The sequence below is a fragment of the Bufo bufo genome, chromosome 2, assembly GCF_905171765.1.
Source record: "Bufo bufo chromosome 2, aBufBuf1.1, whole genome shotgun sequence".
In the NCBI taxonomy this organism is placed as follows: Eukaryota; Metazoa; Chordata; class Amphibia; order Anura; family Bufonidae; genus Bufo; species Bufo bufo.
Window position 1 is genome coordinate 159,137,301 of NC_053390.1, and position 17,045 is coordinate 159,154,345.

The following is a 17,045-nucleotide window of genomic DNA, read 5'->3' on the forward strand; positions in this document are numbered from 1 at the left end:
CATGTGATTATGTGGCTGGAGGTTTATTAGGCGGTCAGTGGATAACAATTTTACTGCAGGCCAGTGGAGTACAGGCCCCAAACATTAGGCATTCACCGTACAGAAAAGAACAAGTGATTATATGGCTGAAGGTATATTAGGCGGTCAGTGGATAATAATTTTAGCCTATCAGGGATGGACTGGGACAATAAAGTGGCCCTGGACTTCAGCCAGACCGGCCCACTTTATTTTTCCCAAACACACTCAAAAAAAAACTAATGTATTGTGATTGTCCATATTGCTTCCTTTGCTGGCGGGAGTCATTTTTCCATCACATTATGCACTGCTCGTTTCCATGGTTTTGACCACCCTGTAATCCAGCAGTGGTGGTCATGCTTGCACACTATAGGAGTAGCCGGGATTGTGGGAGTGCACATAGTTTGGTGCTTTTTTCGACCACCAATGCTGGATTACAGGGAGGTCGTAACCATGATGACGAGCCATGTATAATGTGCTGGGAGACATTTTGTCTCTATGGCACTATCTGCCCTAATAGTGATACAGTGCCCACATAGAGCACGATAGTGCCCTCCTATTCACAGAAAAATAGCGCATTTGTACCCATATAGTACCTACCTAGGTGCATAGAAAGTGCCATACTTTGGCTCTATGTCGGCACTGTATGACTGTGGCCAAAGTACTGTAGGTTTTCACTTTAGGTAGGTACTGTATGGCACCATAAGCAAGAAATACACCATTTATCTGTGCATAACATGGCGCTATCTGAGCACTGTATGACCGTGGGAAGACCTGGGCATACTATGCTCAGATAAGTTGTGTATTTAGTGTCTACAGTGCCCACAAAGTGCCATATCATACCTACCTAGAGCTAAAACGTGGGCAGAAAGTGCCATACTTTGCCTATAATTATACTCTGTCTACACAAGTATGGCGCTTTCCGAGTATGGGTTCTATATGGCACTATGTGGGCACGACAGGCACTAAATGCGCCATTTATCTGTGGATAGTATGGCACTATCTGCCCACAATCATACAGTGCCCACATAGAACCAAATATCGCCGTACCGTACCCACACTATTATATGGCAGTGCCCAGAGCGCCATATGTTGACTATGTGGGCAGATAGTGCCCTACTATGCCCAGATAAATAGTGCCCTTAGTGACTGCAGTGCCACACTGTACCCACCTAGAGCCAATCTGTGCACAGAAAGTGCCATACTTTGTCCACAGTGACAAAGTGCCCTTTCTGTGCACAGTCTGGCACTGGCTCCAGGTAGGTATTCTACTACACGTGGGGGCACAGCGCTCATCTCTTTAGTAAAGAGTTTTACTACCTTACATATTCAGCTCCCGCCTCCAGCCTCCAGTAACAAGTGCGGGCGGCAGCGCTCACTCACTGACGTCACGCGCCTGCGCCGCCTAGTGGGAGGAGCAGGCGTGTGACGTCAGTGAGTGAGCGCCGCCCCCACACTGCCTGCTGTTACTGGAGCTTTACCCCCCTGATGCCTGGCGGCCCTGGCCGGCCCATAATTCGATCGGCCCACCGGGATTCTCCCGGTACTCCCGATGGCCAGTCCATCGCTGCCGTAGGCCAGTGGAGTATAGGCCCCAAACATTAGGCATTCACCGTACAGAAAAGAACAAGTGATTATGTGGCTGAAGGTATATTAGGCGGTCAGTGGATAACAATTTTACTGTAGGCCAGTACAGGCCCCAAAAATTAGGCATTCACATGACAGAAAAGAACAAGTGATTTAGTGGCTGGAGGTATATTAGACGGTCAGTGCATAACAATTTTACTGTAGGCCAGTGGAGTACAGGCCCCAAAAATTATGCATTCACCTGACTGAAAAGAACAAGTGATTATGTGGCTGGAGGTATATTAGGCGGTCAGTGGATAACAATTTTACTGCAGGCCAGTGGAGTACAGGCCCCAAACATTAGGCATTCACCACACAGAAAAGAACAAGTGATTATGTGGCTGGAGGTATATTAGACGGTCAGTGCATAACAATTTTACTGTAGGCCAGTGGAGTACAGGCCCCAAACATTAGGCATTCACTGTACAGAAAAGAACAAGTGATTATATGGCTGATGGTATATTAGGCGGTCAGTGGATAACAATTTTACCGCAGGCCAGTGGAGTACAGGCCCCAAACATAAGGCATTCACCGGACAGAAAAGAACAAGTGATTATGTGGCTGGAGGTTTATTAGGCGGTCAGTGGATAACAATTTTACTGCAGGCCAGTGGAGTACAGGCCCCAAACATTAGGCATTCACCGGACAGAAAAGAGCAAGTGATTATGTGGCTGAAGGTATATTAGGCGGTCAGTGGATAACAATTTTACCATAGGCCAGTGGAGTATAGGCCCCAAACATTAGGCATTCACCGGACAGAAAAGAACAAGTGATTATATGGCTGAAGGTATATTAGGCGGTCAGTGGATAACAATTTTACCATAGGCCAGTGGAGTATAGGCCCCAAACATTAGGCATTCACCGGACAGAAAAGAACAAGTGATTATGTGGCTGAAGGTATATTAGGCGGTCAGTGGATAGCAATTTTACTGTAGGCCAGTGGAGTACAGGACCCAAACAGGCATTCACCGGACAGAAAAGAACAAGTGATTATGTGGCTGGAGGTATATTAGGTGGTCAGTGGATAACAATTTTACTGCAGGCCAGTGGAGTACAGGCCCCAAACATTAGGCATTTACTAGACAGAAAAGAACAAGTGATTATGTGGCTGAAGGTATATTAGGCGGTCAGTGGATAACAATTTTACTGTAGGCCAGTACAGGCCCCAAAAATTATGCATTCACCTGACAGAAAAGAACAAGTGATTATGTGGCTGGAGGTATATTAGACGGTCAGTGTATAACAATTTTACTGTAGGCCAGTGGAGTACAGGCCCCAAAAATTATGCATTCACCTGACAGAAAAGAACAAGTGATTATGTGGCTGGAGGTATATTAGGCGGTCAGTGGATAACAATTTTACTGCAGGCCAGTGGAGTACAGACCCCAAACATTAGGCATTCACCAGACAGAAAAGAACAAGTGATTATGTGGCTGGAGGTATATTAGACGGTCAGTGCATAACAATTTTCACTGTAGGCCCGTGGAGTACAGGCCCCAAACATTAGGCATTCACTGTACAGAAATGAACAAGTGATTATATGGCTGAAGGTATATTAGGCGGTCAGTGGATAACAATTTTACCGCAGGCCAGTGGAGTACAGACCCCAAACATTAGGCATTCACCTGACAGAAAAGAACCAGTGATTATGTGGCTGGAGGTATATTAGGCGGTCAGTGGATAACAATTTTACTGTAGGCCAGTACAGGCCCCAAAAATTAGGCATTCACATGACAGAAAAGAACAAGTGATTATGTGGCTGAAGGTATATTAGGCGGTCAGTGGTTAACAATTTTACTGTAGGCCAGTACAGGCCCCAAAAATTAGGCATTCACATGACAGAAAAGAACAAGTGATTATGTGGCTGGAGGTATATTAGACGATCAGTGCATAACAATCTTACGGTAGGCCAGTGGAGTACAGGCCCCAAAAATTAGGCATTCACCTGACAGAAAAGAACAAGTGATTATGTGGCTGGAGGTAAATTAGAAAGTCAGTGGATAACAATTTTACTGTAGGCCAGTACAAAAATTAGGCATTCACCTGACAGAAAAGAACTTGTGATGATGTGGCTAGAGGTACAATAGATGGTCACCGGCTAAAAATTTTACTGTAGGCCAATACAGGCCCCAAACATTATGCATTCACCTGACAGAAAAGAACTAGTGATTATGTGTCTGGAGGTACATTAGGCGGTCACTAGATAAAATTTTTACTTGAGACCACTGGAGTAGAGACCCCAAAAATTAGGCATTCACCTGACAGAAAAGGCCTTTTTTGCAGCTGAATATACAGTCGTGGCCAAAAGTTTTGAGAATTAGATAAATATTGGAAATTGGAAAAGTTGCTGCTTAAGTTTTTATAATAGCAATTTGCATATACTCCAGAATGTTATGAAGAGTGATCAGATGAATTGCATAGTCCTTCTTTGCCATGAAAATTAACTTAATTCCAAAAAAAACTTTCCACTGCATTTCATTGCTGTCATTAAAGGACCTGCTGAGATCATTTCAGTAATCGTCTTGTTAACTCAGGTGAGAATGTTGACGAGCACAAGGCTGGAGATCATTATGTCAGGCTGATTGGGTTAAAATGGCAGACTTGACATGTTAAAAGGAGGGTGAGGCTTGAAATCATTGTTCTTCCATTGTTAACCATGGTGACCTGCAAAGAAACGCGTGCAGCCATCATTGTGTTGCATAAAAATGGCTTCACAGGCAAGGATATTGTGGCTACTAAGATTGCACCTCAATCAACAATTTATAGGATCATCAAGAACTTCAAGGAAAGAGGTTCAATTCTTGTTAAGAAGGCTTCAGGGCGTCCAAGAAAGTCCAGCAAGCGCCAGGATCGTCACCTAAAGAGGATTCAGCTGCGGGATAGGAGTGCCACCAGTGCAGAGCTTGCTCAGGAATGGCAGCAGGCAGGTGTGAGCGCATCTGCATGCACAGTGAGGCCAAGACTTTTGGAAGATGGCCTGGTGTCAAGAAGGGCAGCAAAGAAGCCACTTCTCTCCAAAAAAAACATCAGGGACAGATTGATCTTCTGCAGAAAGTATGGTGAATGGACTGCTGAGGACTGGGGCAAAGTCATGTTCTCCGATGAAGCCTCTTTCCGATTGTTTGGGGCATCTGGAAAAAGGCTTGTCCGGAGAAGAAAAGGTGAGCGCTACCATCAGTCCTGTGTCATGCCAACAGTAAAGCGTCCTGAGACCATTCATGTGTGGGGTTGCTTCTCATCCAAGGGAGTGGGCTCACTCACAATTTTGCCCAAAAACACAGCCATGAATAAAGAATGGTACCAAAACACCTTCCAACAGCAACCTCTTCCAACAATCCAACAACAGTTTGGTTAAGAACAATGCATTTTCCAGCATGATGGAGCACCGTGCCATAAGGCAAAAGTGATAACTAAGTGGCTCGGGGACCAAAACGTTGACATTTTGGGTCCATGGACTGGAAACTCCCCAGATCTTAATCCCATTGAGAACTTGTGGTCAATCCTCAAGAGGCGGGTGGACAAACAAAAACCCACTAATTCTGACAAACTCCAAGAAGTGATTATGAAAGAATGGGTTGCTATCAGTCAGGAATTGGCCCAGAAGTTTATTGAGAGCATGCCCAGTCGAATTGCAGAGGTCCTGAAAAAGAAGGGCCAACAGTGCAAATACCTACTCTTTGCATAAATGTCATGTAATTGTCGATAAAAGCCTTTGAAACGTATGAAGTGCGTGTAATTATATTTCACTACATCACAGAAACAACTGAAACAAAGATCTAAAAGCAGTTTAACAGCAAACTTTGTGAAAACTAATATTTGTGTCATTCTCAAAACTTTTGGCCACGACTGTACATAAGACAAGGACCATTCTTTGTTCTGGGTGGTGACGGATATGTGTGGGCTGGCATGAGGAAATTCAATTACACGTGGTCGTCACAGGTGTTGAATTCCTCCGAGATCCATGCCTCATTAATTTTTTGAAATGTGAGGTAGTCCACACTGTTGTGAGCTAGGCGAGTGCGCTTATCGGTCACGACCCCCTTGCTGCGCTAAACGTCCTTTCGGACAGGACACTCGATGAGGGGCAAGCCAAGAGTTCTATAGAAAATTGTGCCAGCTCTGGCCACAGGTCAAGCCTGCACACCCAGTAGTCCAGGGGTTCCTCGTTTCTCAGAGCGTCCACATCGGCTATTAACCCAATGTAGTCAGATACCTGTCGGTCTAGGCATTCCCTGAGGATGGAACCGGAGGGTGGCTCTCGATGGGTTGGCTGCAAGAATGATCTCAAACTGCCCTCTTCTTGCAGGCATGGTAGGATTGGTACCCACACCTGTTTCATTATGGGTGGAAATGCTGCATTCTGACAGCCCTCTGTGATGCTGTTAACATGTCCGCCATTTTGTGTTTGTACCGGGGGTTTAAGTAGGTTGCCACCCAGTACTGGTCCTTGCGCTTTATGCTTTTTATATGGGGGTCCCTCTTCAAATACTGGAGCATGAAGGCCCCCATTTGCACTAAATTGAAAGCGGTGGAGCGCCCTGGCTCCTGCTCATCGCCCAGGAGAATGTCGTCCTCGCTCTTCTCCCCCCAGCCACGAACAACACCAGGGATCCCCGAAAAGTTTAAAGTCCACCTCAAAGCCTGCTCTTCTTGCTCCTCCTCATCCCCCCAGCCACCATCCTCCTCCCCCCCAGCCACCATCCTCCTCTGACTCCTCTGGAAATTCATTCAGCATAGCGACTTCCTCATCTTACAGCTCCTGCTCCTCGATGGCTTGATCAATGACACGACGCAATGCGCGCTCCAGTAAAAAGGCATAAGGTACGATCTGACTGATGGTGCCCTGGCTGCGACTTGACTAGTTTGGTGATCTCATCAAATGGCCACAGAAGTCTGCATGCGTCGCGCATGAACAGTCACTGGCGCAGTGAAAAGAAACCAAGCTCCCCAGAACCTGTCCTGCTGCAGAGGTTTTGTACAGGTAGTCGTTAACGGCAAGGTGGAGTGCCAGTGCGTTGGGCTGTTACAAATCAGGCATCTGACGGGCATGTGGTGTCGCCGGTAAACGTCAACAAGGTGAGCCATGGCCGTGTAAGATCTTCTAAAATGGCCAGAGATCTTCCTGGCCTGCCGCAAGACATCTTGGAACCCGGGGTATTTGACAACAAATTACTGCATGCATGCATGGCACGTGTGTCATTTTGCCCTGCTTCTGCACGCTCAGCAGATTGGCACTGTTGTCGCACACCACCTTACCAACTGTCAAATTGAGCGGGGTTAGCCACTGACCGGCCTGTGACCGCAGAGCTGAAAGCAGTGCAGGACCTGTGTGGCTCTTGGCTTCCAGGCACAACAGCCGCAGCACAGCATGGCAACGTCTCACCTGGCATGTCGAATAGGTTCTGGGGAGCTTGGGGGGTGCAGTGGAAAAGGAGGAGTCAGCCGAATAGGAGACGGAGGGTGGAGTAGTAGGAGGAGAAGAAGAGGCAGGCCTGCATGCAATCCGTGGCGGTAACACCAAATCCACACGGGTGTCACGGGTTACATGCTTGACGGCCGTCAAAGGTTCACCCAGTGGGCAGTAAAAGTTATGTACCTTCTCTGCCTGTGTTTGCTAGACCACGTGTCTGTGGTCAGATGTATCTTGGCACCGACACTGTGTGCCAGAGATATATTCAATTGCCGCTGAATGTGGCCATATAGCTATGGGATGCCCTTCTGGGAGAAATATTTCCTTTCGGGGACCTTCCATTGTGGCCTCCAAGTCCACAAGTTTATATGGCAGTAGTTGGCGGGCTAGCAGTTCCGACAAGCCATCGGTCAGCCATTGGGCAAAAGGGTTATCCTGCGTCATCAACTTTTTACTCTCGAACATTTGGGCCACAGAAGCCTGCCTTCTGCCAGATAAACACGACGATGGCACGGTGGAAGGTGGAGTGGAGGACAAATGGGAGGAGAGAGGAGAAGGAGAAGAGGCAGTGCGTGGAGTGCCAGGAGTGTGGCTTTGTGGGTTCTGGCGGGGTTGCTTGGCCAGGTGCCTTCTTAAGGCAGTTGTCCCTAGGTGAGTATTGGGCTTACCGCGACTTATGCGTTGACAGCACAGGCTGCAGATGGCAACACTATTGTCAGCAGATGAGACGTTAAAAAAAGCCCACACTGCAGAGCCATGTGCCGGCGTCCCGGGAGCACAAGATCTGACCATGCATGGTGAATGGCTTGCTCCAGATACATTTGCAGTCTGATTTTTTTCCTCTTGTGCACTACGAGTTCTACCTGCTTCTCCTCCTTCTCTTCCCTATCTGCTGCTCCGTTTCTCCCTCTGAATTCCCTTTCTCTTCCTCTCTTGTGGGCACCCACGTGACGTCTATCGACACCTCATAATCGTAACCTTCACCGCCACTGACATTCGAGATCTCGGAGTAGGCAGCAACAGCGGAGAGCACCCTCCTTGGGCTGATCTGGGTACTGTCGTCAGACCGCTGGGTGGTGGCCATTGCTACCTCCTCTTCCTGATCCAATGCCTAGAATGGCTGCGGATTGGTAAGGTCTGGGAATGGATGGGAAAATAATTACTCTGACTCGAGTGGAGCGGCTGTGGTGGTGTCTTTGGGGGTGCACACAGCAGAGAGTGAAGAGGGTGCAGATACAGAGGATGAGGATAGTGCAGAAGCGGAAGGCTGAGTGAGCCAGTCAACCAACTCTGGTGCTTGCTTTGATGTAATTGCACACACCTTCTCCAACTTCCCACTTAGGCTTCGGCTTATTGCACCTGCCCGACCCTACCACCCCTGTGGAACGGCCTGCTTCTTCCTTTACCTGTCATTTTCAAAATGACCCTGTGCCAAAGTCCCTAGAGAAGAGCAGTATTTTGTGGAAGCAGGTATATCGCAGGCCTCAATCAGTATTTGGTGGAAGCTGGTATATCGCACCCCTCAATCAGTATTTTGTGGAAACTGGTATATAGAACCCCTTAATCAGTATATTGTACAAACCGGATTCCAAAAAAGTTGGGACACTATACAAATCGTGAATAAAAACTGAATGCAATGATGTGGAGGTGCCAACTTCTAATATATTATTCAGAATAGAACATAAATCACGGAACAAAAGTTTAAACTGAGAAAATGTACCATTTTAAGGGAAAAATATGTTGAATCAGAATTTCATGGTGTCAACAAATCCCAATAAAGTTGGGACAAGGCCATTTTCACCACTGTGTGGCATCTGCCCTTCTTCTTACAACACTCAACAGACGTCTGGGGACCGAGGAGACCAGTTTCTCAAGTTTAGAAATAGGAATGCTCTCCCATTCTTGTCTAATACAGGCCTCTAACTGTTCAATCGTCTTGGGCCTTCTTTGTTGCACCTTCCTCTTTATGATGCGCCAAATGTTCTCTATAGGTGAAAGATCTGGACTGCAGACTGGCCATTTCAGTACCCGGATCCTTCTCCTACGCAGCCATGATGTTGTGATTGATGCAGAATGTGGTCTGGCATTATCTTGTTGAAAAATGCAGGGTCTTCCCTGAAAGAGATGACGTCTGGATGGGAGCATATGTTGTTCTAGAACCTGAATATATTTTTCTGCATTGATGGTGCCTTTCCAGACATGCAAGCTGCCCATGCCACACGCACTCATGCAACCCCATACCATCAGAGATGCAGGCTGCTGAACTGAGCGTTGATAACAACTTGGGTTGTCCTTGTCCTCTTTAGTCCGGATGACAATGCGTCCCAGATTTCCAAAAAGAACTTCGAATCGTGACTCGTCTGACCACAGAACAGTCTTCCATTTTGCCACACTCCATTTTAAATGATCCCTGGCCCAGTGAAAACGCCTGAGCTTGTGGATCTTGCTTAGAAATGGCTTCTTCTTTGCACTGTAGAGTTTCAGCTGGCAACGGCGGATGGCACGGTGGATTGTGTTCACTGACAATGGTTTCTGGAAGTATTCCTGAGCCCATTCTGTGATTTCCTTTACAGTAGCATTCCTGTTTGTGGTGCAGTGTCGTTTAAGGGCCCGGAGATCACGGGCATCCAGTATGGTTTTACGGCCTTGACCCTTACGCACAGAGATTGTTCCAGATTCTCTGAATCTTCGGATGATGTTATGCACAGTTGATGATGATAGATGCAAAGTCTTTGCAATTTTTCGCTGGGTAACACCTTTCTGATATTGCTCCACTATCTTTCTGCGCAACATTGTGGGAATTGGTGATCCTCTACCCATCTTGGCTTCTGAGAGACACTGCCACTCTGAGAAGCTCTTTTTATACCCAATCATGTTGCCAATTGACCTAATTAGTGTTATTTGGTCTTCCAGCTCTTCGTTATGCTCAAATTTACTTTTTCCAGCCTCTTATTGCTACTTGTCCCAACTTTTTTGGGATTTGTTGACACCGTGAAAATTGGAATCAACGTATTTTTCCTTTAAAATGATACATTTACTTGGATTAAACGTTTGATCTGTCATCTACGTTCTATTACAAATAAAATATTGACATTTGCCATCTCCACATCATTGCATTCAGTTTTTATTCACAATTTGTTTAGTGTCCCAACTTTTTTGGAATCCGGTTTGTAGAAGCAGGTATTTCGCACCACTCAATCAGTATTTTGTGAAAACAGGTATATAGAACACCTGAATAAATATTTGGTGGAAGCAGGTATATCGCACCCCATAATCAGTATTTTGTGGAAGCAGGTATATCAAAACCCTTATTCAGTATTTTGTGGAAGCAGGTATATCGCACCCTTCAAATCAGTATTTTGTGGAAGCAGGTATATAGAACCCCTTAATCAGTATTTTGTAGAAGCAGGTATGTCGCACCCCTCAATCACTATTTTGTGGAAGCTGGTGTATCGCAGGTCTCAATCAATATTTGGTGGAAGCAGGTATATCGTACCCCTCAATCAGTATTTTGTGAAAGCAGGTATATAGAACCCCTTAATCAGTATTTTGTAGAAGCAGGTATATCCCACTACTAAATCAGTATTTTGTGGGAACGGGTATATAGAACCCCTGAATAAATATTTGGTGGAAGCAAGTATATAACATCCCTCAATCAGTACTTTGTGGAAGCCGGTGTATTGCAAGCCTCAATCAATATTTGGTGGAAGCAGGTATTTCACACCCCTCAATCAGTATTTTGTGAAAGACGGTGTATCGCAGGCCTCAAATAATATTTGGTGACAGCAGGTATATCGCACCACTCAATCAGTATTTTGTGGAAGCAGGTATATAGAACCCCATAATCATTATTTTGTAGAAGCAGGTATATCGCACCCCTCAATCAGTATTTTGTGGAAGCAGGTATATAGAACCCCTTAATCAGTATTTTGTGGAAGCAGGTATATAGAACCCCTTAATCAAAATTTTGTAGAAGCAGGTATATAGAACCCCTTAATCAGTATTTGTAGAAGCTGGTATATACCACCCCTAAATAATTATTTTGCGAAAAGATGTATATCAAAAAAAAAACGTAATCAGTATTTTGTGGAAGCAGGTATATCACACCCCTCAATCAGTATTTTGTGGAAGCAGGTATATAGAACCCCTTAATGAGTATTTTGTAGAAGCAGGTATATCCCACCGCTCAATCAGTATTTTGTGGAAGCCGGTGTAACGCCAACCTCAATCAGTATTTTGTGGAAGCAGGTATATAGAACCCATTAATCAGTATTTTGTAGAAGCAGGTATATCCCAACATTCAATCAGTATTTTGTGGAAACAGGTATATAGAACCCCTGAATCAATATTTGGTGGAAGAAGGTATATCACACCCCTCAATCAGTATTTTGTGGAAGCCGGTGTATCACAGGCCTCAATCAATGTTTGGTGGAAGCAGGTATATCGCACCCCTCAATCAGTATTTTGTGGAAGCAGGTATATCGCACCCCTAAATCAGTATTTTGTGGAAGCAGGTATATAGAACCCCTTAATCAGTATTTTGTAGAAGCAGGTATATCACACCCCTCAATCAGTATTTTGTGGAAGCAGGTATATAGAACCCCTGAATCAATATTTGGTTGAAGCAGGTATATCGCACCCCTCAATCAGTATTTTGTGGAAGCAGGTATATCGCACCCCTCAATCAGTATTTTGTGGAAGCAGGTATATAGAACCCCTTAATCAGTATTTTGTAGAAGCAGGTATATAGAATCCCTTAATCAGTATTTGTAGAAGCAGGTATATCCCACCCCTCAATAATTATTTTGTGAAAAGAGGTATATCATACCCCTTAATCAGTATTTTTGTCGGAATATTTATGCTGTCTTCGATTGATAGTCTATATTATTTATGTGAATAAATTAAAATCTGTAATGAAGGAGATTCTAATTTTTTTTTAATCATAAATATCAAGCTAAAACAAGCTTGTGATCTGCGTTGAATTGAAGACAAAACCCAGTTACAGACAAAATATATATTTAATTTATTAATACAATTTTTAGTACAAAATAATATATAATAAAATTGGTGACAATTGAAATTCAATCAATGATATGCAAAATAGTGAGAAAGTCCAAAATAATTGAGAATATATATATATATATACACAATTATGCCTTCTTATAACGATACCCCTCAATTATATTTTAAATCAATTTAATACTTGATTTCTCTCAGCCGACAAATGTCTGATTAAACCCAAATCTGGTTTATCTATTATCTATACAGATATATATATATATATATATATATATATATATAATCAACTATACCGGTCTAGAACTGAATTCAATTCCTTGGAGATAATACCGTGTTTTCATCAGTATATTTTCAATCTCCCTGTATTGGATTAATTTTCAGGATGATGCTGCAGGTACACCCAATCTTATTCCAAAACAGATACTATACACAAGGTATGGTTAATTGAATATATATAGATATGTATTATATTAATTAATTATCCTATAAAATATAGGTAAGGTTATACTATACCAAAATGTCAGCTAGCAGAAATCAGTTTCAATGGTTCTAAGATGGCTGCCTCCAATGACTGAAAAGGTGGTCAGTGCTGGATCTGGTCTTCTCCCTTTTGATGGTTTCCTGATGATCGTTCTCTGATGATAGCCTCTTTGATAGATTCTTTGTTAGTTCCTTTCTGTCAGCCCATACCATCTTTTTATCCTATCTTAGAAAGGGCTTGGCCAAGTTTTATCATTAACTAGTGACCTCACTTTATAATTAATAGAACCTCCCTTAGGGAAAATACACCCTAAACCTTTATGTTACCCTAACACTAGATGGCACTAGTGCTCCATACAAAAGTCGAGGCACTTATTTCTCTTATTCATTTACTTGAAATAAACTTTAACTAATGTTTCAGACAAAACCTTGATGAGATCTTAAATAGACAATGACTTTTGTATTTATTCAAACACCTCGTTCATCCCTTAATCTTTTAACCAGACCTAATTAAATCAAGATACACAGGACCATTCTTAGGTCATTGTTCTGGGGAAAAGACAAGGTTTGTTTATGATCACCTGTGTCCACATTTCTCCATTCAAGAAAACCTTAAGGAAAGAGATCATTAACTTGTGTTTTACTCTGGGAGAGATTCTAAAAATGACATAGGAGTTTGTACCTCAATTCTAACCTTAAAACTGAATATATCTATAAGGACCACACTCTTATATATAAAGCACACATATTTAAATTGACGATATAAAAATCAAAATCCACTCATACATTGATTAATATAATAAAAATAAAAAAAAATAAAAGTTTTAGTCTTTCTATTCACTGAAAATCATCAAAACTCAGCACATTTCTAATACATTGTCTTATCTAGGCAAATACTTTTCATTAGACCTTGGGAAACTTCCTAGTTACAAAAACAAACTTGGGTAAACACTTTGGTACATATTGTAACTCTTAGGTTAGTAATCCTAAGTTAAAATCCTGAACTCACCCTGCACTTTTAAAATAAGACAAAATGGTTGTTCTTTAGGTTCATGTCCATACATCTTATATAAGAAATATTTGAGATCTGCACACCCTAGACGGTGGGTGCTCGTAGAGGACAGACGTCAGTAGATTCACTTGAAAAATCCACGGCACACCAAATACGTTTTCATTAGTTATTCATTTTTAATTCATAGTTGGTTTATACATCAATTCAATGTTCCATCCAGAGCAATTATATAAGCACTATTTTTAGTTAAGCAATACAACCCCAACGTTTCGGTCGGTGTCGACCTTTATCAAGGGATCTGTAAAAAATACATAGTAGAGAAATAAATATTGTGGACGGAACAATGATGCAGCACTAGAGATTCATGAATAAGTTGAACAATGCATATCAGTGTAAGATGTCTTATCCTATAATTTAAAAGTCTGAGTCTGCTAACAGCTTCTGCTCAGAGGTCCAGGATGGAAGGGAAGAAAAAAGGAAAATAGCAATCGCAAAAATCAAAAAGAACGAAAGAAAGAACTGTAAAAGGAACTAGAAAAAGGGCAATTATATATACACTTGTACATTGCAAGGGTGTAAAACACTGTTAGTACCTTGATGCATGAATGAATACTCAGGATTAATACAATTGGATGATAAATATTTGTAATGACTATAAAAGGCATATATACAGAGTAGGGGACCATATAGGGAGGGGGAGGAAGCACTATGGGGTGGGGGGGGTTGATAGATATAAAGAATATAAATAGGTGGGTTAGTTAATCGAGAGATACAGTAACATGGCATACAGAGAAATGGACGTAGAAACAATATAAAATAAGTATCCAGTATCCTATATAATGTGCCTAGAGTAAGGCTAAATGTATCCGCTGTGGTCATGGAGGCTTACATAGGTGTTGCCGTAGTGCTGGTATAACAAAAATCTGCCAGTGGGGCCTTACCTGTGGCTTGGATGTGCAGGGTCTGCTCTGGAGGTGTATGTCCGTACACTAATGCGGCCCTTATATGCTGGTGTAGAATGTACCGTCCCCCGTGTGGTGGCGCCTACGTCTGACGTCAACAGGCGACGTGCGCATGCGCATTGTGAATGAATGAGGTTACTACGGAGCGGGATATCTGACGTCTTGTGTCAGTCTTGTCAAGGGACCCGCGCATGCGCATAGCGTAATTTGAGGACTGAGAAGGGTAGAGACTATGCCCTTCTTCTCTGTAGGCGCTATATAGACTATTAAGCAGAATGATGCACTATATTCCGAACCTGGAACTATGATAAACATACTATATGGGATGTATTATACTAGAAATACTGGATATATGAATATAAAATGTGAAATAAGGAAAAGATGTAATAAGGAAAAAAGGAAAAAATGTAATTTGGAACCACAGGAAGTATGTGTGATAAGAAATGCAAGAAATATTGAGAAATATTGAGAATATTATATGTTATATTTGTGGAAGGTGAACCAAGGGAAGGAGGAAAGAAAAGGGAGGACAATAGGAGAGGGGAAAGAAGGAAGAAAAGAAGAAGGTGAGAATGAAGGTTAGTGAGAAAGAGGGGGGGGGGAGGGGTTAGAGGGGGTGGTAAGAGGAAGGGAAAGAGGAGAAGAGGAGAGAAGGAGAAGGATGGAAAAAACAGAGAGGGGGGGGAAACAGGGGGGAAAAGGGGAAGGGGGTTGGGAGGGGGGGGGGAAGGGGGGGGGAAGGAAAGGGGGAGGCGGGAGGGGGTATGGTTCTCACCCATAGCTAGATCATTATGGACCAAGATCAAGACTAACGAATCTGTGAATAGAAAGGGGTAATATATCAGACATATTGTGTAAACATTGTGACATCAAATAATGTTATAGGAATCATAAATATGAAAATACAATAAGTCTCATAGTACATTACACCCTTCAGAAATTGTAATAAAAGTCACATTCCCTGTTGAGTCCTTTGGGTGATAATGTGTCCAAACGGTGTATCCAATAGGACTCACGTTGTTTAAGTAATAGTGTCCGATTGCCTCCCCTCCGGGGGATCGGGACATGTTCCAAGACTTGGAACCGCAAAGAAGAAATCTGATGGTTGTGTCGCTTAAAGTGGGCAGGAATAGGTAACAAGAGTTGATCTGTTCTGATGGTAGACTTATGTTTAGAGATCCTATCCCTAATGTGTTGGGTGGTCTCGCCAATGTAAATCAATCCGCAAGGGCATTTAATAAGGTAAACTACATACGTGGAATCACATGTGAAGTATCCTTTAATCGGGTATTTCTTCCCTGACTGGGGGTGTGTGATGTTATCACCCTTAATAACACTGGAGCACTGTGCGCAATGAAGGCAAGGAAACGTTCCTAGCTTGGGGGTGCCCAAAAATCTTTGGCGTGGTATTTTAGATAGTGGGCCTATATCTGCGCGAACCAGTTGGTCTCTGATATTTTTCGATCGTTTGTAACAAGTCAGTGGTGGATTCTGAAATTCCTCTATTTCAGGGAATGCTCTTGAAAGAATATGCCATTGTTTTCTAATGGTATGCTGTAATTTCGGAGCAAGGGGGTGGTAAGTGAAAATGCATGGTATTCTTTTCTGTTTTTGTGTCTCTATCTGCCTTGCCCGTGTCCGTGTGTTTTCCCGTTCAGTTGTTTCTATTGGGTATCCCCTTTGTCTAAATTTTACAGCCATCTCGTCTATTCTCTTAGTTTTCAGGGAGGGATTGGAAACAATGCGATCTACCCGTGTGAATTGGGAATATGGTAGTGATTGTTTTGTGGCCCTTGGGTGATTACTAGAGAAATGTAAAAGACTATTCCTGTCGGTAGGTTTACTGTAAAGATCAAATTCAAAATGTCCATCTTGGTTTTTGAGTACTAGTGTATCCAAGAAACTGATACTGTTCGTGTCGGTTTGTATGGTAAAGCCTAGTTCCGGATAAATGTTATTTAAATACTGATGAAAATGGAGTGCACTGGCTAGTGGTCCCCCCCAGAGGCAAAAAATATTGTCAATGAATCGCAGCCAAATAATGGCATGTTGTTGAAATAATGAATGTTGGTATACAAATTCCTCCTCAAAATTAATCATGTAAGCGTTAGCATATGGGGGGGGGGCAACATTGGCCCCCATAGCGGTCCCCTGTTTTTGGGCATAATATTCATCACCAAAGAGAAAATAATTCTCGTGTAAAACCAAAGATAGTAAGGATAAGCAGAATTCCTGTTGTTGGGTGTTTAATGGAGAATGTGCAGAAAGTAATTTTGCTGTGGCCCTTATACCCTTCGTATGCTCGATGGATGTATACAGACTATTTACGTCCATGGTAAACAATATGGAGTCAGGCCGGGGGGTACTCTGTTTAAGTTTATCAATGAAATCTTTGGAATCCAGTATAAATGAACGTGAAGTTTTGATAAGGGGTGTGAGTATGCGGTCCAGATATATTGAGAGCGGAGATAATATGGAATCTGTCGAGGCCACTATGGGTCTACCTGGTGGGTTATGGAGA